This window comes from Neodiprion lecontei, chromosome 1, assembly GCF_021901455.1.
Source record: "Neodiprion lecontei isolate iyNeoLeco1 chromosome 1, iyNeoLeco1.1, whole genome shotgun sequence".
In the NCBI taxonomy this organism is placed as follows: Eukaryota; Metazoa; Arthropoda; class Insecta; order Hymenoptera; family Diprionidae; genus Neodiprion; species Neodiprion lecontei.
Window position 1 is genome coordinate 19,084,575 of NC_060260.1, and position 24,840 is coordinate 19,109,414.

Consider the following 24,840-nt stretch of genomic DNA (forward strand, 5'->3'; position numbering starts at 1 on the left):
ACAACGAGAAATTGATAAATTGATAGATAAACACAGATCAGTATTTGCTAAAGACAAATATGACGTCGGCACTATAAAGGATTATGAGGCCCATATCGACCTAATGGTAGATAAATATTGTTACAAACGCCCATACAGATGCACGATTGAAGATAGAAAAGAAATAGAGAATCAAATAGCAAAACTATTGGAAAAAAAACTGATCGAAGAATCATACAGCCCGTTTGCTGCCCCAGTTACTCTGGCATATAAAAAAGAAGATGAAAGAAAATCAAGATTATGTATAGACTTCAGAGAATTGAATAAAGCCGTTGTCCCTCAATCACAACCCTTTCCACTGATTGAAGATTTGATGGTGAAACCAGTAAACAGCAAATATTTCACAACGTTGGACATTAATTCTGCATTTTGGTCAATTCCTCTGAAAATTCAAGATAGACACAAAACTGCATTCATAACACAGGAGGGCCATTCCCAATGGACTTGCCTCCCATTTGGACTCAAAACAGCTCCAGCAATTTTTCAGAGAATATTGGGAAACATCATAAGAAAATACAAGCTCTCTGATTTTGCAGTAAATTTTATAGATGACATCATAGTCTTTTCAAGAACTTTTGAGGAACATATAACACACTTGTCAAAATTGCTGGAGGCAATATTAACTGAAGGGTTCTGGCTAAAATTTTCAAAATGCACCTTTGCAAATAATCATGCGAATTATTTAGGTCACAGAATAGAAAATAATTCAGTAAAACCTCTGCAAGATTATTTAACGGCTGTCAAAAATTTTCCAGTCCCAGAAACAAGAAAAAATATACGTCAATTTCTGGGAAAAATAAATTTTCACCACAAGTTTATACCACATATTGCAATCATTCTGGACCCATTACACAACCTATTGAGAAAGGACGTACAGTTCAACTGGTCAGAAGAGTGTCAAGAATCGTTTGATAGAATAAAATCACTAATGTGCTCGGAACCAGTCTTGAAAATTTTTTATCCGGAGGTTCCAATTGATATTTACACAGATGCAAGCATCAAAGGAGTGGGAGCTGTGCTAAAACAAAGAGATGAAAATGGAGATAGTAAGCCAGTGGCTTATTTCTCAAGAAAATTAACTGAGGCCCAAAAGAAAAAGAAACCGATATACCTTGAATGCTTGGCAATAAAAGAAGCCGTAAAGTACTGGCAGCACTGGCTTATGGGAAAAACATTCGTAATCTACACCGACCATAAACCCTTGGAACACATGAACATAAAGGCTAGAACGGATGAAGAACTAGGGGATTTGACATACTATTTATCCCAATATGATTTAAAAATAAAATATAACCCAGGAAAATCAAACCAAGAAGCAGACTGCTTAAGTAGGAATCCAGTTCTAGACCCTTATGAAGACACAGAAGATTTCCTGAAAGTGATAAACTTAATAAATCTAGAGGATATAAAAAGTGACCAAAATAAAAATCTAAATATACAACGTGATAAAAACAAACTGACAAAAAAAAATGAAATTTACTACAAAAAGACAAAAAAAAGAGAAAAAATCGTATTATCAGAAGATTTAAGTAAAAACCTGATAGAAAATGTGCACAAAACTTACTGCCATATTGGAAGAACTCAAATGCTGAATAAAATAACACCATTTTATACAGCGAAAAATCTCATTGAGAACATAAAAAAAATCTGTGATACTTGTGAAACTTGCAAAAAAAACAAATCAAGAAAAAAATCTAAATATGGTTTGATGTCACACTTGGGGCCAGCGTCATATCCTTTTGAAATTATATCTATCGACACCATTGGAGGTTTTGGTGGATCTCGTTCAACAAAAAAATACCTACATCTTCTCGTTGACCATTTTACGAGATACGCTTATATTCTAACATCAAGAAATCAAAACTTCAATGACTTTATAAAATTAACCAAGAATGTGACACAAAGTTAAAACATCAACATGATATTAACAGATCAATATCCTGGCATAAATTCGAAAGAATTTAAGGAATATAAAAGAGAAAAGCATCAAAATGGTCTTCACTGCTGTTGATGCATCATTTTCTAATGGTCTCAATGAAAGATTAAACCAAACCCTGATTAATAAAATACGATGCAAAATAAACGAAAGTGAGAAAATAATCGCGTGGACAACCATCGCACAAAAGTGTGTAGAGGCATATAACAAAACAGAACACACAATCACAAAATTCGCTCCAAAATACCTACTGGAAGGCGAAAACGTAAATATTCTACCACAGGAATTAAAATCAAAGTGTACAGATGATGATCTGAAAAGAGATAGAAAACTAGCCTTAAAAAACACGATGAAGTCTCACAACTATAATAAAGAAAATTTTGATCTGCATCGAAAAGAATTAAAGTTAAACGTGGGAGACCGAGTTTACGTGGAAAATGGAAATCGACTAAATAGGAGGAAACTAGATGAATTGAGGATTGGACCATATAAAATACAAAAAAGAATTTCCAATTCAATTTATGAAGTCGACACCGGACACAGAAAAACAGAATCAAACCTCTTTCATGTTACAAAACTAATACCGGTGTTGGATGAGCACTGAACAATTACTTTAAGTATTACCCATAATTGTTCTTATCCCAGGGGGGGAGATGTAAAGAAAATCACGACACTCGTGTACTTGTGTCGTTGCTTCTCTCAAGTTTTGAATCTACCGCGTTACCGACGAAGGCCACCGACCGATGGCGCGGTAGAGCACGGGCTTGGGGAGACGACGAGTAATTTTTGAGAGAGAAAAATTCAAAAAGAAAATATTCAACAACGTTGAACGAATAAGATAACGGTTATTACAAAACCTTTATATAGAAATAAAGCACTGGAATTAAAAGCTTTAAATGTTGTTTCTCTTACTTTTACAGGTAAGAACTGAGGTTATTAGTGAATTTTGTACATAGTGTAAATAAATCTCTTACTTTTACAGAAACGCAATTGAGTTTTGATTCTAACCTAAAACTGGATGCGGAAAGACTTATTACATATATTTTATAGGAATATGTATGCGCCCAAGTGTATTAGAGAATTTTTTTGCTGTCGAAACGCAAATACAAAGACTGTTAGTCTGGATACGCAAGATAAATATCACAAAAAAGATAATACATATTTTATTTATATGTATTGTAATATTATATGTATTGTAACGTGGCACTTTTATGCGTGTTCCAAACGGCTCCCCGAACCCTAGGCGGAACTTAAAATTAGGGATTTCGCAATCGCTAATAATTTCTGAATAGAGCGCCAGGACGAGGGTCACGCATCCGAGATTCTGAGAGGGGACATTTTACAGGCTGGCGAATAAGACTTTTCAGGATTTTTGTTTATTTTTTTTGTTTCGAGAAAATGCGACACCATACACGGGATCGGCGGGAGATTCAACAGCGTCATAGGACTAGAGTCGTGGGGGACCGCGACGAGAGGAGGGCCTCACACGAGGCTACGTAAGGGCTCTGCCGCGAGGGAAACCAAGGCGAACGAGACTCCCGTTGTTGGCCGGCGAGCCGTAGGCTGCCATCACCACGCTGACGTCATGCAGCCTCGCGAAGCCGTCACCACGCCACTGCCGAACGATGGAACACCGAAGAACCAGACAGCCAATTAGCGTTCCGCGACAGCTGAACTCAACGATAGCGATAAGTTGGGCTATAAAAACTTCGTGAGACAAAAACCAATTAGATCAGGAGAATTTTTCGCGACTGATCCTATGTTCGATACATGTTCGGATTTCAGCTGCTATTAGCGAAGCACTTCATTTGAGTCCTGGCGCCAGCTCGCGATAGTCGCGTTCGAGGTTTACGAATTAAAAAAAAAAAAAGTAGAGAAAAATTGTGTTTTTGAGTGAATGACGGCGGAGACCGGCGTAGGCAGCTTTCTGGTGTGACGCGAAGTGGTAAGCGCTATGAAGTCTTCGCGAACATATTTCGAGGACGATTTAGATCAGCGCACCGATCAACGGTTCGCCAGTTTATAATTGAATTAGTTGAGCACTCGAAATTTGTTTGCCGATCTCCTTGTTTGATGGCCGTAGCCTGAGTTCTCACTATAACGCGTAGAGTAAATTTTGTTAATGTAAAGTCTAGAGGAGAGTCACGGTTTTGAGTTGAGTCATTTTTGTTTTCAAATTGGGTGCAGCCAAATTCCACTGCACAGGGTCTCGTCGAGTCTGCGTGTAAAAACAGTATCACCTCTCGTGTAGATCGCGTGTCGTCGTGTGTGAGCTCCCGGTTTAGCGGAGCGACTTATTAACTTTGGGTAATCGCAGATACGGATTGAGTTCGGATGCGTTGCGGTAAGCGTCATCAGATTATTATTAAGAAAATTGTAATGACAGATATTAATTAGAGATGTGATTAGCGCTGTAGTGGAATTGAGGACGATCGCGGTTAGCGCGTCGAATAGGATTTGGTTTTAGTTTTTGTCCTATTGTTTATTGTTAAGAATGCGACTAGCGCAAGTAGGCTTAAGGTTTCTGATATTGTTGGTTTTTCTCAGCTATGTTTGTTTGATTTTGGGTCGCGAAGAGCGCATTTAGAATTAATTTTTTTTTTTTGTTATTGTATCATTGCTGCCATAAAATATATTATTTTATTTTATTTTTGTTAAATAGCGTGCGGCTGTCGAGTGTCTCTCCCTCTCCCCAAAAATTACCTCTCTCCGCTCCGCGGTACTGAGCTACCGAGTAGATTCCCGAGGTCTAGCGAATTAGTGGTTTCGAGGCGTGTTAATCACGCCAGGCGCCCAACAGAATCGCGCAATATCTTTTGTAAGATCTAATTTTTTCCAGCTTACATCGCGGGCCGCCAAATTATTGTGTACGCGGTAAGTTCTCGGTCATTTCTCCGAGTGGCCGAGATAGAGTAATTATGAAAACCGCACAGTCACAGTATTTATGGAAACAAAGGAGCAATATTTTTTTTCATTTTATATTTTGATGATTTTAGAAGACTTAAAGACTGATTTGTTCTGAGTTATTTTTTTTTTTCATTTTTTAATGAATAGTCTATAAGTAAGATTACGATCATCACTATGTTCAGTCCATGTATACATATATCAATGTGTATTGTATTCATACATCAATAAAATGCCATATTTTATCATTCAATTATCCGATTCCGACATCCTCTGATTACGCACAACATATTCCTTCCTAATTATTTGATTCTCTAATCAGATCTATTTCCCTATGTGCAGTAGAAGTCTATGCCCTTCGCTATTTAGATGAAGTTGAGAAGTTGCGAGGTATGTTTTTCAAAAGGTTGTTTAATCTTCCGTAGTGTACTCCAGGCTATACTATCAGACTGGCGACAGGGACATCCCATGTAGCTCTATTGATTTTCAAACATGATTTTGACCGGATTATCAAAATTCTGGAAATGCCTAAACAGAGCTATCCGAGAGTTTGTTTTTGTTGTTGTTCAGTTGTTGTTATCGGTTAAGGATACGGAAAATAGAGGAAAAAGAACGTGTCAAATACTCAACTATAATTAGATATTGCAGATAACTCTTATTTGTCCAATTGATACGGATTATATGTAGGGTCAACTTACTCCAGAACTGCTGCTATCAACCAAACAAGAGCTTGTTGACAAGTACAAATCGCATCCATGCTGTCCGGATGTCTATAAAACAGGAAAATCTTCTTTCCTATTATTGTACGGAGACACAGTTTTGGATGTGGATGTGCAAAAGCACTTATTGTTAACACTATCTTTGAGATTTCACCAATGTACAGCGCAAATTCGGTTATTGAACGCGTATAATTTTAGGATTATTGTTGATGTAGAGTTTTCGGAGTTTTCGGAGTCTGCGTCGACTGTTTCGTGGTTTCCAGGAAAAAATGCAACGAAGAAAAGAATTATTGCTTAAAAGTATACACTAAAAACCCAAGTTTATTACATCAAAACAAAAACAAGAAAACAGAGGCGCCAAAAATAATTATTCATAATTTTTTTATTGTTTTCGTCAATTAAAATACTTGCGACAACTGCTTCCAGGGTAAGTTGTCACACTCCGAAATTTTTTTTTTAATTCAAAAAACCCTATTCGGACTTACTTTGGAACAACCACGAATTTTCTCTGGGTTTTCATGGGATGCATCCACAGTGCTTAATATTAGAATTGAATAAAATTTTGTTTAAAAAATTCTAAAAACGAGAGAGTAAGAAGTGTTGCCAACTGGGATTGTTGAAATCCCACTTCCAGTCTTTGTCAAATCCTGCCAGAAATAGCTAGACTTGTTTGCACTATTTGCCATCAAAAATCACCGAACCAGCTACGTTTTCCGCTAAAAAAAAACACCAAACTTCAAAAACCGAACCTGACCAACCAATTAAAAGGCGTACGTATAAAACCCAACAAAGATGAAAACGAACATATTTGCAAAACCAAACACACAAATCGATGCGCAAAAGCGAAATAACAGTTAACGTGAATACGTGATAAGGGTAGATTGGAGTGTACAATGTCCGTATGCAAATATGTAGCCGCTTCAGTAAAGAGTTGAAGGAGAAGGGAACCTATACAATGGCTTACAATGCTTATTACCTTTGAATTGATCTAAGTGAGCATGTAACATGTGCACTTTAAGGGACACTCGGCAGCCCATGACTTTAAAGATTTCAAGTCATTTCAATCAATTTTTTATAATTCTCTGCTCTGTTGTTTCCGAGAAAATCATGAACTACTACGTTAAGGCTGTTCCTTGTTTGTCACGAATATTGAGGAACTGAATAAATTTGTCACTGGTCATTACTTTCTTCATTTGTGGTCCGACAAAAATACCTGCTTTTACTTTGGCTTCGGATAATTTCGGTAAATAATTCTGCAAATATTGGAAAGCATCAGAATCTTGATTACGAGATTTTACAAATTGCTTTATGAGGCCGAATTTCATATGCAATGAAGGCATCAATACACCCGTAAGCTCTACAACTGGTTCCCATTTGACGCTATATCAACCAAAAACTTCAAGACTTACTTATCAATGTAAAAAAGACAAAAACTAACTTTATAAACAATAAACGAAGATTTTGGTTATTATTTGATGCGTAGGGTCAAAGGTTATTTATTCAAATATAAATTCCAAAAAAAAAATTTTTTTTGACCTGTGTAATTTTTTATGCATTCGAGTTTTTATGTAGCCGATTTGGATTTTGTTCATTTGAGGTTATGTTTGTAGGTTGGGTTTGTTTATTTGATATCATAATTGACTCGTTATTTGGGTTTGCATCCGCGATTGTAGTTTTAGTTCATTTGGTTTCATATTTGACTGTGTGTTTAGTGTATTTGCATTTGTGACTGTTCCATTTTGTTCATCTCAATTTTTGGAGGTGAAAAAATGGTGTACAATCAATCCGTTATAAAAAAAAAATCAAACTATCAAATTTCCCCTTAAAAATGTGAAATTGACGAAAACCACCAAATTTCCCACGAAAAAAGCCAAATTGCTTTAAAAATCGCCAAATATCTCACCAACCGCTAAAGGGGTAAATATTCTCGCCAAGACTTCCAAAACTACTAGATTTAACGAGAAAATCACCAAATTGGCAACAGAGCTGAAAATTTTCCACTTATTTGGTGTAAAATATCACCGTAATAATCAACGAACATGACCTCATATGTAAACTATTGTAACTTGGAACCACGCTGAAATTAGTTTCGTGGTAACGGATAGGAATCGAGCAAGTCAAATACGAGATGAGGATGAATGACAATCTGCGTCAGAACCATCAGGGACAATAAAAAATTCAAAGGATTATTTAGTACTGGATGATGCTGTTGCATTGCCATTTAGACAGGCAATCAACAGGCGATGATCAATTCCACTTTATACGTAAAATTCAGTAGGTTGTTTCGTTTGGAGTTGAACTTTATTGTATCCTCCCATCTGAAAATCTTTTTCTACATGTAGCAAAAAGACATAAATTTTTGCTGAAAGACATCTCTTGAATTCATATGAAAATGTTGCTCTCGCAATTCAAAGTTTTCCTATTTCAAATAATAGGAAAGATATCGTTTTGTCAAATATCTAACCACTCACAATCAATCGTATATATATACATATATTAGGGTGTTTCAAGGAAAAAATAATTTATAAATTTCCACCGTAGCACCCTCTGAAAAGTCTGTTTGGTTTAAAATTTGGTAAATATACATAAAGAAAAAAACCATAATGTCAGATTCTCTCAAAAAATGAGCGTTATCCGTTACATCTAAGATTGCGCTCATTCGATTAATCACTTTTTGTTCCATATTTTTCAACTTTTTCCGGGGTCCCATTTCAATATGTGCTGAAACGCGCGCGGGATCATGTTCTGTGTAGCGACCAGCGGTAAGAGAGAAATAGTTATGGTTTATCCCATCCGCACTTGTCTGATACATGGTGACTACCTAGTCCAAAAAGATTCATTGTCAGAGCACAATACTGGTCGTGGCGTAAGCTGTGAGGCCGATGATTGCAGACAAGATGATATTTGTGTAGATAATATATACATTCTGAGCTGCAAACTTTAGCCTCACAGTTTACGCCACGACCAGTCTTGTGCTCTGACGGTCAATGTTTATGAATGAGGTATTGTTTTTAATATCTTAGGATTTTTAAAGGTGAATTTTTTCAGGAAGTTCACTTTCAAGCTGAGGCTTATCACTTTTGAATCGCTTGAGCTGTGGACATCGCACAAAGAAAAGTTTTGTAGAGAATTTAATTCGCTATACAATACTTACCGGATCAAGTCCGGGTCATTGAATACGGGCGGGTGGTAACCAATTTAAAAAAGTGACATATTCCCTATGCTTATTAATATACACGTCACAAACTATGTAATCCGTCGCTCGAATCGCGCGCGTCACATCCAACAAGTAATGTTTGGAAATCACGTTATAATACTAATTGCTTCATACGCCTATTTAACTGAGAATAAAACTTGTCATACGATCAACGAGTTTTTTTCCAGATACAAATGATATGAGCCCACTATTCGGTTCTTAGAGTGATCCTTTTACGGTCAATCAACACAGGTATGAGCATCAAACTTATGTGTGTCTATGGATCATATTTATATGTAATATTACGCATCATCTCTTTCTTGCAGAATGGAAATTCAAGCGATACCGAATTATATGAACTACTCATTCGATGAATAATCTGTTGAATTCTTATAACTATTTCAACCTGATCTTAATACCAAAAAAAGATGCCTCGTATTAGTGCCCCGAAATTCAGTAACAGTAAACCAAAAACTAACTGATCGTGAGTTTGAAAAGGAGCTAAAAATCGAAACTTTGTCAGAGATTTCTATGAGAGAAATATACCTATGCAATTTGAACGCACATTGAATTGCACTGATAGCAGAAACCTGCATCAGTGTTTTCTGTAGTACACAATGCATACATGAACCTACAGGAAGCGTATCCAAACATTTCACGAAGGCTACGTACATTCGAATATCTACTCGAGTCGTAAATACAAATAATGAAAAGAATTTTCACCAGCAAAAAGTACAACTCATGTACACGTTGAGGCTTTTGCACACTCGGCATATTTTCGGTAGCGTAAAAGGGTGCCTGCCAGTCGGGTATTTGTATATTTGTAGAAGCAGAATACGACCACCACCGTTATCACGCTGTTACACGACTAAAAATGCTAATTGTGCGAATCAAAATTAGTCGAAAGCTAAAGTAACCCTCTTTTGTTTTTTCGAGGTTGCACGTGAACTTGTATATCTGAAGAGTCCCACTCACAATTTATTCAGAGTTTAACACAAATGAATCATACTGTTAAACTTCACTGAATAAAACGGGTTAAAAAGAAAGAATAATTTGCGGGCTTTTAATTTATTGTTTTTTACACATTTTATCAACCGTCTTGAAGTTACGTAAAGAAAATATTTTACCGAAATGAATACATTTTCAAAATAATGTGATTAAAATTGAGTATCAATTTAATTATATTACCCGGCCTGTCCAGCAGATCATTAGGTAGTTTCATACAATCGTGATTGAACTTCACTTCTTTTGTTCTTTTAATCATTCACATGCACCAAAAAGCACAAATAAATAATCAATGGCAATTTGTGCTCGGTAAAAATATAAATCCAACTGAAAAGAATATTGATGTAAATAAAATGCAATCTCGTTGACAGTAATCAAGTATCAGGGTACGACAAACAATTTTACACTGCATATAAACTGAACACTTGCTGAGGTGAACCGGATCACGTTTATCATACAGAGCTCATGATTCCAGTTCTAAAACTTGGTTGTGGTCATGAATTCTAAGGAACCCCCCATAATAAAATCTTCGGCTGCCTGAACGAATTGACTATTATTCTACAATATCGTCAACATCCATTACTATGGGAGAAATCAAATGATTTCATAGATACTCAATAAATGTGAAATAAAGTAATTTACGATTTTGATAGCCTTTCGGAATGGGCCAACGGTCAAGTAATCTATTTACTACACATTTAAACCGTACGCTTTCGATACCGAATTATACGCCTGTTCTAAAAAAAGAGTGTTGTAAACTAACAAATAAAACGAAATCGTTTGCGTCAAACGGAACATGTGCAATTACTGAATATAATGAATTCATCTTTCACGTTTCCACTTGGAGAACGTCGCGTATATTCATTCAAATGGCAGTAAACAAACTGTCCAAACATTTACAAAGGTGATAGGCCAAGAGTCAGGGATTTTTTTTTTTCTGCAATCTCCTACAGAATTGATTTTCTGGTAAAACAATGCTGAAGGGTGTCTCCAGAATGTAAATTCAAATCGGTAATGTAAGAGGAGGGGAGGGGGGTTGAGCTTCAGCTGCCATCTTGGAAAACCATGCATGATACGGAAAATGCGGTGCATACCTTTTTTGTAAGTAATAAAATTCTGTGCAACTTTTATACAGAACTTTTTTCTGTATAATGCATACATTTTGATATATAGTGCGGCAAACTTTTCTCAAAATGGTTATTGTCAAAGATATAGCCAACAGTTGATGAAACAGTAAAAATGGCAATGATGAAATTTGTAAAACATAAAATTTTCAACAAGTTTTGTTTACATTTTTTTCCACAAAATTTTTCATGAAAATGAAGAACTTTAGTGCGCTACAAATAAAAACCTATGCACTATGGAGAAAAAAGTTTTGAATGAAGGTTGCAGAGAATTTAATTATCTACAAAAAAGGTATATACCGCATTTGTCGTACGATTCACGGCCAGGAGATTTTTGTTAAAACTTGTTTTCCAATATGGCGGCTGAAAATCAACTACCCGCTCCCCCCTTCTTTCCGCAAATTTGAAATTACATTCAGGGAACACCCCTCACATTTTTTAACAAAGAAATCAATTCTGTAGGAGGTTGCATTATGAACTTTGCTCTGACTCTTGACCTATGATCCTATATTTCTAGAAAGAGCATAGGTATGTTTGGCACACCTAAGTTTGTTTCACAAGAAGTTTATGGAAAACAAAATAATAGGAAAAAGATTAGACACGCGAAATTCTTGGCAAAACTGTAATTACCAATGACTTTCAGATGCATAAGTCGATTGATAACGACTTGAATTAGAGTTATGGCTATAATTACGTAAACTTTTTATTCGCATCTGATTACATACTTCATGCTGACTCGACTATGCGAACAATAGAATAGAAAAAAGGAATTTCAACTATGAATTGGAAACCACGTAATCGTACTTCAGCTGTATTTCAAACCACTGACGCATCTGTTTGAATTGACATTCAAGGAGGTGGATAAATGCAGACTGTAGTTTTTGCCCTAAAATATGACGCATTTGGGTTGAAAAAGTAAGACTGAAAATCGGTTGAGTCGAAATAAATGTGGCTGTTATAACGAGAGGTTATACATCTAGAGTCAAATTCAACAATTACATTGACCCGTGCATAACGCGGATAAATCTAACTTGGCTGGATTCACTCGTCTTTCGATATTTATCTTTTTCTCGATTACTCACGCTCCCTTTATTTTACAGTTAAAAATCATCTTTTTGGCGGCCATGATGAAACCTTGTCAAGAATAAACTAAATTGTATATTACAATACATATATCATACAAGAACAATACCGAAGGTGTTGAAATTAAACGGAGTTTGGATGTTGGTTTTCAACGCCTACCTTATAGCTGACAGAGTTTCGGCATGGATTTATCATTCAAATACACGTGGCAATATGGTGGTAATCAAACACCCAGTGCTGCGACAAATTCATGGGTCCTTTGTAAACAACAGGAACATCCCAAGGAAAACTTGTGAATGAAAGCTCTGTGCCCCCAAAGAGTCTGTGATCTGATCGCATTTTCAATGGCGTTACTGCGTACTCATTTCTCTCCCAGTTGCCAAAATTATCGGGATTTTATGGAATTAAATTATTACATCCGAGCTGGTAAAAGTTTTGACAACTTTCACGCATCATAAATTATCCTCTCGCTAGGGTAGAAGGAACGACACAGTGATTACTGAGGTCGTCCTTAGGTTCTATATCGCTCATGATGGTATCAATCTTCAGTGAAAATATCAGCTCCTCCTTGATTCCACATAATCACAAGAGTTGTAATTACATTACTGACAGGTGATGAAAAATGTGGTAATAAATTACGAGTTTTAATTAGAAGAAAAACTTGCTGCCCATACTGTGAAATATGGCGTCATAAACAGATATTCGATAAGCGGCTGTGCTAACCAATATCATGATACAAAAATTAAGTTCCAGTGCTCAACCCTTTGAAGGCAGGAATTTATCGCTCGAAGACCCTTCCAAAAGTGAATTTTAGTTTCGTGTCAGTTAAAAAAACTTCCGGAGACGGTAAGTTAGAAAATTATGAAACGCAGTGAAAGCATACGTCATGCATCAAGTGATGTAATGCACCATGTAGTGAAAACCATAATGGTATGGCTAATGTACACATCCAATATGAAAAAAATTCTACTGGGATTGAACTTCAATGGTACAAAAAAATATTATAAATGAGTGAAATACGACAAATCTTCATTCGACTTTATCAGTTTACTTTGCATGATGCGGATGATTGATCATACATTTCCTACATTGTTATGAAATAATTATATCACTAACGTGCCTTTATTGCTCATTCATTTCTACTAAGTTTTCAACGAAGTCTACAGAAATCTTATTCCTTCATGTAAGTTATCAAAAAAATGCAATATTTTTTAAGTAAAACAAATATTACAAGACTTGAAGCATACTTTTCCAAAGTTCATATTACCGAATTCCTAATAGCCACAAAGATCCTCTCTAGTGAAATCGGGTGTCATACAAATCATGCAAGTCACTCTTTGAATTCTTATCCACTATGTTGGATCTGCAATAATATTATTAATCCTCAAGTCTGCTCTCCAATTCAGATTCCGCGACCTCAAAAACATCGGCACTGGAATCTGTATGCAGTTCTAAATAATTTTTTATGACATAATTTTAGTATGCATTTCTTTTTTTCGTCTAAAAAGCATGTTACGATTCATTATAGATTTCTCTTGGAGATACGTGAACTTTTATAATTTAACTATTTATTTATAATATTTTCATCAACAATAGAAAATGTAACTAAAATGATGAGAATAAAAAAATCACCTGCCTTCCTATAACCTAAAGGTATCAATCCAATATCATTTATAGTTTTCCCAATACAAAATACTACCAATTTACCTTCTTCGCCCGGAAGTAAGAAATCCTACATTGGTGGTAAGCATTTAAAATTTGAATAATGATCGATTACGTTGAATTATGACGTGAAAATTAACAATACCGTGTCGTTATTTAAATGACGACCGGGCAGCCACTTTGGATCCTAATCGTTGTTAATGGATATTACCTCGACTATGGAAACTCATTTTAAATTCTATCAATGCTGCGGTTCAGTTGTTACCTTGCGTTCAGAAAACTTCACCCCATTGTGAGGTTTATCAAGTAATTAAACGTAAGTCTTCTTTTACGATTTTTTTTTAAATTTTTTTTCTTGCTGAAGAATATTTAGTCATAACTTATATGTCACTGTATTCAATTAATATATTTCAGTTTTCTAAGCAGCGGCCCTCTCACGACAGAACCGTCAAATTTATTTTTGACTTTGTTGATCTTCGACACCGAAAACGTCTACACATAATTTCACGATAAGGTTGAGAAATTAATCAACATTGCGAAAATAGGTATTCCCAACATTTGACGGAAAGTCTAACAATAAGATGCTAACTAAAGTCGAAAGCAGAACAACGACTCTTAATTGAATTATGGAGGGAGTCCAGACCCAATAACACCGCCTACGATTTCAGCAGTGTACTTAACGCTGGGTCACGTCTAAGTAGGATCACATAATGGTCACACAGGGTAAAATTTATCCCAAACGTGATATTTTATTCAAAAATGAATTCTAATAATCTATAAAAAAAAAGGTATTATTTAAGGATCGCAGAAAAAGTTTTTTCAGTTTTCCCAACCAAAATTGATTGTTTAAATATTGTAAAACATCGGCAAAGTTGAAGAAAGTGCCAAAAATATCCGAAAAAAGATCTTCATACGGCATGAAGAATAGTGCCGAGTGGCTCATTGCCACGACCGAGGGACACTACGAGAAGTTTTAAAAATGTTTCGAGTGAAATTCATCCCAAGTGACCTATTAGATTTTTCTTTACATGCGATTCATTTGATATTTGGTATGCACGGGCTTTTGGGGCGCTGATTCCGAATCTGAACTCGAATCTGAATATTCAAAATGGTGGATCTAGTACGGCAGACGTAAATTCAAAGAGTTATTCAATTTTTATAGAACTTTATGTTACTTGGTTTTTGCGAATCTGAACTTGAAATGCGAAAATTCAAATCGGAGGATCTACTATGGTGGACAAACAAAAACATCAAGAAGTAAAATTTTTTGGTGAGTATTAAGTTTGTGGAAGTACTGGCATTCGGATTTTAACAGTTAATTAGCAGAAAATGCTTTTTTCCGTGGAAAAATACGGCTTTCGACCATTTGTTTACAGATACTATTTTTCAATTGATAAATAGATAAATTATATATTTTTTTAGATTTAAAAATATTTCAGGCACCAGTTGGAACGAAAAAACTCGGAAGTTGTTACCAAGAAAGTAGTTTAATAAATAACAAGCTGCACAAACAATGTGAGATGTCGAGCGTTTTAGCGTGAATTATAGGTGTTCACAACAACATTGTGAACGCAACTCGTTGGTCGCGCGCCTTCCAACCCACGCGAGGCAACCAGCCTTTCACACTTTCCAATCACGCGACCCAGAAGAAAGTGTGACGTCACGCGCGCCGCTCACGCCACCCAGGCAGCCGAGCGCGTTGCGTAATCAACCAACGTGGTCTCCCGCTGACAAACACCAACCGAGGCTGCAATAAGAGACGACCGATCAGACCGATCGGCAGGACACTTCGGGTTCACCTCGTCTTGACCAACACTACTAACGCTGACGCTACAACGCCACGCCTTACGTACGCTTCAACGCTACGCCGACGTTACGCCACGACGACATTTGACTGACGCTACGACGACACGTTCGAAGACAGACCGGACAGCAGACTGATTGCATGGCGGATCCTGTTTATCTGGCTGCGGCCAGTCCACATACAAACAGAGCAGCTTCAAACCCTCCAGCTCCTTGGGTACTGCACTCTATCGATATCCCGTCACGGCCGCTCACCAGACCTCCAGCTGTCCTACTTTCCTTGTAGGATGTACGGAAGAGCTAGACTAACATCACCTAGCTACTACAGACGCATCCCGGCTCCAGTTTTCCCGTTTCCCGAGCCGCAGCGCTCATTCGTGTCGACTGCCACCCAGACAACCGACAGTGAGTGGGAGTCTCCAGTAAAGACGACTGAGAACCGCCGTCCCCCGACACCACCAAGCTCTCCAGAGAGCCGGTACACGCCGCCACCTAGGACTGAGACTGACCCCCCTCGACGCCCGACATCCTCGCTGCAGCCTCCACCACAATTCAAAAGGACAAAAACCTCTCCTATTATCACGTGGCAACCATTATTCTAACTTGTACATATGTAAATAAAATAAATAAGATGTAAAATAAACTCAAAAACAAAAAACTCATCTTTGACTTCAGCGACCCACACCTTCCACGCGGTTCGGTCGAACTACTAGCTGTCAAATAGCGAACAATAGGGTTAAAATGCGAATGGAGTCCATGTGGACCCTACATGCTCCTTCTAGGATTAAGGAGATACATACCTCCAGTGCTGGTAAAAATTGATGTGTGTATGGTTGTATTTTATGGACTGTATTGTGAAAAATAACACAAAACATTGATTACAGATTACTTATTGCTCGTTCAAAGGTGAGAAAAAATTCTTTTTGTACGTAAATTCGATTGCGTAAAATGGTAATTTTGATCTAGTGTGCATAAAATCGAAAAGTCGATCTCAACCCATTTGACGCTAAAATAAGCTGTACAATTACCCGAATGGTGTATCCTTACGGCGTTTACGTGAATAATAATATAATTATGACGTATCGTATGTTATACTGATTATTGTGTTTTCATGTAGTTCATGAATACCTTCCGTTGTTTTTTATTTTATTTTTTTTAATTCTAGCCATTTATAGAAGCCAGTAATTATGTTAGTGTTTATACTAACTTTGAATATTGAAAACCACTCTTGACATTCGTTTATCGTTACGCTTACATCGAACATGAGAAATAGAATTATTACCATGCAAAATTCTGGTTATGTCAGTCCTTTTGTATTATTACTTTCCTTAAATAAACAGGTATATACGTACACATAGATTTCGATAGTTAATTTGACCTCTACATTTGATTTAATATAGATTTTTATATATAGCGCGGCAAACTTTTTCCAAAATGGTTATTGCTATATACATAGTTTTGTTTCAAACGGTTGATGAAACAGTAAAAATGGCGATGAGGAAATTTGCAGAGCATAAAATTTCCACTTATCTTTATATAAATTTTTGTTCCATAAAATTATTTATAAAACAAAACAGTTTGGTGCGGTATGAATAAAAACCTATGCACTATACAGAAAGAAGTTCTCAACAAAAGTTTCAGGGGATCTTATCATCTCCGAAAACGATCGCTACTGGTTTTGTCGTACGATGCATAGTACACGAGATATTTGATGAAACGTGTTTCCAAAAATGGCGGCTGAGGCGCAACCGCCCCCATCCCGCTAATTTGAATTTACAGTTAGGGAACACCCCCGAATATTTTCCAAGAAAAAAATCGATAATGTAGAAGATTGCAGAAAAAAGTACCTGTCTCTTGGACTAGTTGCGCTTCACGGGCTGCATGATCACGTCAGTATAAGTTGATGGATCTGGAAAATTCAAAAAAGTGTTTGTACAATAATGGTTTCTTTATAGTCTTTGGAGCCAAATTTTTTAATTTCAATAAGAAACAAGCATTTGATGACATTTTGAAGGTTGAAGAACTATTTTCATCGAAAATTTTATTCTTTTTCGATTCATAAAAAATGTATGAGATAAAATATCAAAATAATGGCTTAACAGACTGTGTCGCCAACCGAAAACACCTAATGAATCCCCTTCATGTCGCAAGAGTTTCAGCAGACAAATCGCATGCGTAAGGTAGTGGAGAAACGGGGACGAGAGAGTAGGACGAGATGTCTTGCACGGCTCTCATCGTCAGAGACCCGTGAGCTCCGTAATGCAGACAAGTGGCTTAGAAATACCAAGGTGACCAAGAGTCTGTAGGAGCGAGCCTACGAGAAGCGAGTCTACGAGTTGGTGGTGCGGTCTCGGCATCTTTCTGAGGAAGAGATGGTTGAAAGACCGTACATGTACATCACAAGCGAGCCAGGCGTGAGGTAACGCGATTGGGCGTCTTTGCCAGCAAAGCAGTGCTGCGTTGTACTAGCATCTGGAGGTAACGGATTGCGAGCCTGTGCTGCGCTTGCGCGGAAGCGAGTGTGCGTGCCGAGCTGGGGCACTCGAGTGGCGTAGAAGCAAGCGGACACTTGCGGCTCTAGCGCCGACTAGAGCAGATATCGAACGAGTTCCACTTTGCAAGTGAGACCTGCGATAGCCCCTCTTATCGTCAGGTGTTATGCGGCTACACATTTTTCCCGAAACAATCCAGGGCATTTAGATCAAAATCAGCCGGAATAAAGAAGTTTTTGGAGACAGCAGATATCGACATGCGGTTTTCTGCATTGTGTTCAGGAAGGTCCCAGAAAAAAAGTCTATATCGTCTGGTGGGGCTATTTTTCGAAAAATACATTCTGGGCCAATAAATGCATTTTGCAATATTATGAGAACGACTGGAATCTCGGAAAAATCGCTCGGAAATCGTTACTCGGGGGTTTTTGGGGGTGCTGAATGCAATTCTGGCGTTAGAATTATCCAGGGGCGTTCAGGGGTGGCTCTGCGGGGGCACCCGGGGGGTGATTGGGGGGAAAATTGCAGCGTCCATGAAAACAAATGAAAATCGTTACTCGGGGGTTTTTGGGGATGCTGAATTCAATTCTGGCATCAGAACTATTCAGGGGTATAAATTATAAAAATTTTAATTCAATATTGTATCATATTACACATATTATAAAAAAAATTGGTTCGGAAATCTTTCCTACCTGAAAACTGGATTCGAAAAAGGCGCCAAAACTATCAAGAGAGTACAGTATCGTTACCGCGGGTACCGGCGTGAACATAAATTTTCTGTATCGACTGGAGAGAAAAAATACAGTAATACCCCGACTTACGCTACCTTGACATACGCGAATTCGGAGTTACACGATTTTTTAATTTTCCCATCTATTCGTTTTTTGTGTGAACGCCGCGCAGTCAAGGTCAAATTTGAACTGAAATTTCACAAAAAACTTTAAATAGCGTCTGGAAAAAACTCTGTCCATTTTTTTTCTCAACTGAGACTCAGGCGGAATCAGTGCCAGGGCCTGATGAAATTGGTAATGTGATAAAAGACGTTGTCGAACTTCGTAGACAAATAAATTTTGAAGTGGATAGTGATGACGTTCAAGAATTGCTGGATTCACACAACCAGGAGCTTACAATTTATTGAATTCGGATTGTGTTTATACAGTTTATAATAATGTAAATTGTCGTATTATCTACAATTAGTTACACACGTTTTTTTCCTATATTATTGTTTTATTTAGTCTCCGGTCCCCATTAAACATACTTTGCATGTCTTTATATGCAAAATTGTACTCCGACTTACGCGAATTCGACTTACACGGATAGCGCTCGATCCTACCTATCGCGTAAGTCTGGGGTATCACTGTATAGGACTAGTTACCGCGCGCAATCGGTATTACATCAGTCGTTTGAGACCACGTTGTTTTTTTGAAATACGTAAGTACAGTGCTGAAGTAATCAAGTTTTTTGGGTTTTGGACCTTTTTTTTTGGTGTTTGAACTCTGTCCCGCACTTTTGTAAGTCATCGTTTGGTGATAGTTTAGAATTTCGATAATATTTTTGTCACTCAGTTGATTTAATATTTAATCGTTGATAGTTCAGGTGTTCGAGGATTCATTTTTGAACGTAATCGAATATTGGCTTGACCTCACGATGGATGTTTCTGGAAATAGCAGAAGCCGTGATAGTAAAGAGGTATGTATCTTTTATGGGATATTTTATTCGAAGCACTTTCAGCATATGATTAGTACGTGGCCATATAGAAGGGAGAGTATTATTGTCTGTATTCAAGGTTTTCTCGGAACGAACATTATGAAAAAGTTCAAAGTCATGGAAAGTAACTTGGAAATCCCCTTTTTGGCGTTGTTGACCATACACATTATTCATAACAAGTTTTGATTCCCTGGAATATTGACGGATTTGTGTTTTTTAGATGGAAGACTTGGGAGAAGAAAGATTTTGCTACATTTGCCGCAATGTAGAGAGTTGGCCTGTCTTCTTCAGCCTTGGCAGCCCCCTGATAGAACTAAAAGCGACTGGAATCCGGACGTTAATCAACACATCCCAAGACCGTATGGACGATGATTTCCATGATATTATCTCAGATATAACGGTAATAAATGTACATAAAACCTGTTATAAAAAGTACACTCATCCAATTTATAAAAATGCCGCCCAAAAACAAAAAATCTCGGAAAAAGATGTAGGAGAGGGGTCTTCTAAAAATATAAGTGTAGAGGAAGAGAGCAATGATGATGGGTTTCAGTGGACAAAAAAATGTTTTACTTGCACCAATGCGACTCCTACGAAAAGAAGCCGTAGGCACAAATGGAGAGAAGTGAAGAGTCGTAATGTGAAGGAGCCGATTGTTGAAGCTCTGGTCTACCCTGGTTGTCAATACGATGAGGTTAAAAAACAAGAGACTCTCCAGCGAATTGAAAATGTACCAAATTTCGAGACTATAGGTGCTGTGTACCACAAAAACTGTTACAATGAAATTTGTATCCCTGTAAACTATCCTCATCATACAGTAGACCTCACAGCCAACATAGACCAGGCGTTTGATTTGATTATAAAGTATATCGATGACCACGAACAAACTCAATTTACTTTAAAAGAATTAGTACAACAGCTACCAGATGACATTTATAAGCCCTCTGAACGCACAATTTTGCATCGGTTGAAGACCTATTATGGGGATCAGAACCTGGCAGTAATTGGAAAGCAAAAATCTTCTACACTTATTTGTGTTTCCTCGAAAGGATTGTACGATGCTTTGAATGAAAGCTGGCAAAGAAAAAACCCAGATGAAGATCCCGATATAGAGGATTTAAAAAAAGCTGCTGCAGCCATTATCAAGGAAGTTCGTCAAGAAGAGTGCGATTTTACTCGGTATCCACAAGGCGACACGATGCTAGACAATTTGTATGAAAAAGTACCGCCAAAACTCATATTGTTTCTGAATTCTCTGTTACGTCCAGCATACCACTTCTCTCTATTTTTCCTACTCGCTAACTCTCCCACAGTTCTTACATTAATCTCATGGTTTCTGTCCTGTCCTCTTATCTCTACGTAGTCTCACGCTATTCACTATCGCGCTCACTCATCAAATTCTATTCCCTACCTTTAGCATCTTCACACCTTTTCTGTATCCGTACGTTTCAAGTCTCGAGCTACACTCCTATTCTAACTCTCGACAACTCCACATCTGTACTTCTTATATATCTTTCGCACAGCACAATTCATTCCTACCGGTATCTCAACTTCTACGCAATAAACATATAATCGATTTATCAAACATACTCCAGTTTATTCAACCATCATTCTGATTTCTGGTTGACCTGGAAGGTAAAAGCGAAGCCAACCAGTTTACTCCTACTGCTCAGGAGTGAACTCTACTCACGGACATAACATCTCTAATTTTAAATACTCACAGGAAGCAAGAAAAAAGGAAGAATTATGAGCAAATTATTGCATCGGTGGCTCATGTTGTCATGTCTGCGATCTGCCCAAGATATTATTTGTCTCCACTCATGTTATCACTAGCTGTAGCCCTTCACCGAGAATTTGGTACGAAAAACATAATCGAGATGTTCCATTCATGTGTTTTGACTGCATTATACAAAGAGACCAAAACGTACGAAATGTCCGCGGCCAAGCATATGGAAATGTCTTTAAAGCCAGGGACATTCATCCAACTCGTTTGGGACAATTGTGACAGTAACATTAAAACTATACTTGCAGGCCATTTTCACGTTGCTGATGAAATTGCCATAATTACACCTTCATCAAGTGTACTACCTCGAAACCCCATACCAAGACCGAAAAATATTTCCACCAAAGAAATGGAAATGCTTGATAATATAAAAATACTTCCGTATACATTAAAACCAGCTGATGGATTGGCAAACATTAAGATACAACCTGAAAATCTTGATGTAATTTTGAAATTTACAGAGGCCACAAAAATCGCAGCATTCTGGATTTTACAAAAATATTTGGACCCAGAGATGCCCTTGGGGTGGAACGGTTTTATAGAGGTTAACTGCCGAAGAAGATTATGAAGTTTCATTAATCCAATTTTTTCCGTTTATCAATGCCAAACCTAATGATTATGACACCTTATTTACGACAATTATGGAAAGTGTCGCTCAAGCTGAAAAACATGAAATGAAAACTCGTATTCTAATCTTCGATCAACAGTTATACTGGAAAGCCCGCGATATTGTGGCAGCGAAGCTTATTTCAAATAATATTCTCATCTTTATCAGACTTGGCGGGTTTCATACTCTCTTATCGTTCTTGGGTTGCATAGGTGTAGTTATGAGAAATACAGGACTCCATGAAGCTCTCTGTTCAACCTATGGAGATACTATTGTCAAGAAAATATTAGTTGGTAAGCAATACTCTCGGGCAATACGGTGTCATACTCTCACGTTAACTGCAATTGTCAAAAAATATTTGATGTTGCCAAGGTCAATGATCATTTCAAATCGGCACTTGAAGACCTGGGAAGTGAATTTTATGAAATGCCAGGAAGCATGGAAGATTTAGTGAAATCTGACGAATTCAATGACTCAGTCAATGCAATTGAGGATATTTTTGAAAAAATTTAAAATAATAATAGTACTTGTAAATTGTAGATAACCTATTGTCGGATGATATTGCTTGTTAAAGATTTTATATTCGCCGAAAAAAGTGGAGACTGGGATTTGCATGTCAGTACCTTGGAAAAAATGATTCCCTTTTTCCACTCAACGGGCCACTTCAATTATGCCAAATCGGGCCAAATTTATATCCAAGATTGTAAGGATTTGCCAAAATGCATGGATCCGGATGAGTATAAAATATTGACTAAACAGGGGTACTGGACGTGTCGACGAACCAAAAATTTCTTTTTCGGAATTTTTACAGACCAGACTATCGAACAGACACTAATGAAAAGAAGTAAATTGAAGGGAGGGTTGTTTTAGAGAGGAGTGACGCCTAGTGTTGTTCATCAGTGGCTCATGGGGAGTGCCGCCACGAGTGACTTCTTGATGGCCTTGGAAAAATTTACGAAAATCACGATGGATAAAAACTTTCAGCATAAGGACTCCCGCGATTCTATGCTCATCCGAGACCAGAAAGATTTACAGAAACTGGACGAATTGTTTACACAGTTCTGCCCTTTTCCAGATGTGGACAATATAACCAATATTGCCAATGGAATAAGTGGGGATAATGCCAAAGTAACCTGTTATAGAGCTTTTGAAAAAGGACTTGAGACTATGCAGGAAATTGTAGGGAGCAAGTTCAAGGAATTGAAACTCTCTTTGACCAAAAAAATTACTTGCATCGGGGCTCAGAAGTGTACCGTTGAAGTTGGTCAACACAAGTTTTCTAACGTAGATCCCTTCATATTATTTCATAGAATTCTCACACTCAATAAGCCGGAAAGTATGGAATTTTATTCAACATTTGAATTGACAGCTTACCCACCGGCTGTGTTTGACAAGAACGGAATGAGGAAGAATGAAAAATCAAAATTGTATCAACTTTTTGAAGAAAGATCAGTAAGTGTCAGAAGTGACGACACACAGTATATTATTGATGGTGGCATGCTTCTACATAAAGTTAGATGGAAAAAGGGTGAGAACATGTTAAAAATATGCAACAGGTATGTTCAATATTTGAAGAGAGCATTTGGGAACAGAGTTTTTGTTGTTTTCGATGGATACAACCAAATCACCACTAAATCGACGGAAAGAAATCGGCGATGTATGCACAAAAATTCCGCCACCGTACGCATGGCTCCAGATTCTTGGAAGGTCATGACGGTGAGCGCAAGTATAACTCAAGACAAATTTTTAGAGAATTGCAAAAATAAGTCACAGCTCATTAAATTTCTCCAGGAGGAATTGAAAGCGGCTAATATAATGTCTTAGCAGAGTGTTGCTGATGCGGATGTTGATATTGTGCTCAAGGCCATTGAAACTGCTTCTGGAAGCCCAAACAATAAAGTGGTCATTGTTTCAGAAGATACTGACGTCCTAACAATTCTTGCTGCTCGCACTCCACCGAATCTGGAAGTCTTCTTGCTGAAGCCCCCTTACTCCAAAGCACCTGATGTTGTGTATTCTTTCGAAAGCTTAGCATCCAGAAGTGCATGCATCAGGTCTCACATATTACTTCTACAGGCTTTCACGAGATGTGACACAACGTCAGCATTTTTCTATCGGGGGAAAGTAAAATTCTGCGATATTTTTGAGAAATCCAACGATTTACAGGGATTAGCAGAAATATTTAAGCAAAACTGTGTACCTATCGATAATTTAATAGATAATGGGCTTCGGTTGGCTTTAGGTCTTTACAGGGCACCCAAAGAGTTTCGCACGAGCGATAAACCTGCGATTGAGCTCGTCCAAAGCTATCGAGCAAAAATGTATGCTGAAGCCAGCAATTCAAAAAGAGTCGATCCTGCACGCATAATCCCGACTGTGAATGCGTTGGTCGAGCATATCAAGCGTGTCTACTTTCAAGATTAGGCTTGGTACACTCCACAAGGTCAAGACGAGACCTTGGATCCGTTGGAATGGGGGTGGGAATTGGTGAATGGAGAGCTCAGTCCTGTCACCATGACCCAAGAAGCCGGTCCCGAGGAAATTTTGAGCAGTATTTCTTGTGCCTGTGAAACTTACTGTGGCACAAAGTGTGGTTGCCGAAGAAGTGGATTGGAGTGCTCACTTGCATGCAAGCATTGCGATGGCAATTCTTTCAATCAAAGAGACATTTCGAACCAGCCCGAGGATAGTGATGAGGAAGAGTATGAAGAAGGGGAAGAAGAAGAGTTTCAAGAAGCAGAAGTTTAGTATTTATGTTAAAAATTGAACTTTGCGACGGATAA

At 37.6% G+C, this 24,840-nt stretch overlaps 1 protein-coding gene across 4 annotated transcripts in view; it reads right to left on the bottom strand.

Annotated features, from left to right (window-relative positions):
- The window catches only part of LOC124292641 (two pore potassium channel protein sup-9-like), a 1,036,556-nt gene that overhangs the window by 878,526 nt on the left and 133,190 nt on the right, over positions 1–24,840 (bottom strand). For 3 of the 4 annotated variants that reach the window (XM_046729984.1, XM_046729983.1, XM_046729985.1), the window contains one exon: positions 17,319–17,380. The exons of the other annotated variant lie outside the window; for it this stretch is intronic. The gene's annotated coding sequence lies outside the window, so the exon portion shown is untranslated. The remainder of the gene's footprint in view (positions 1–17,318; positions 17,381–24,840) is intronic. 4 annotated transcript variants of the gene reach the window in all.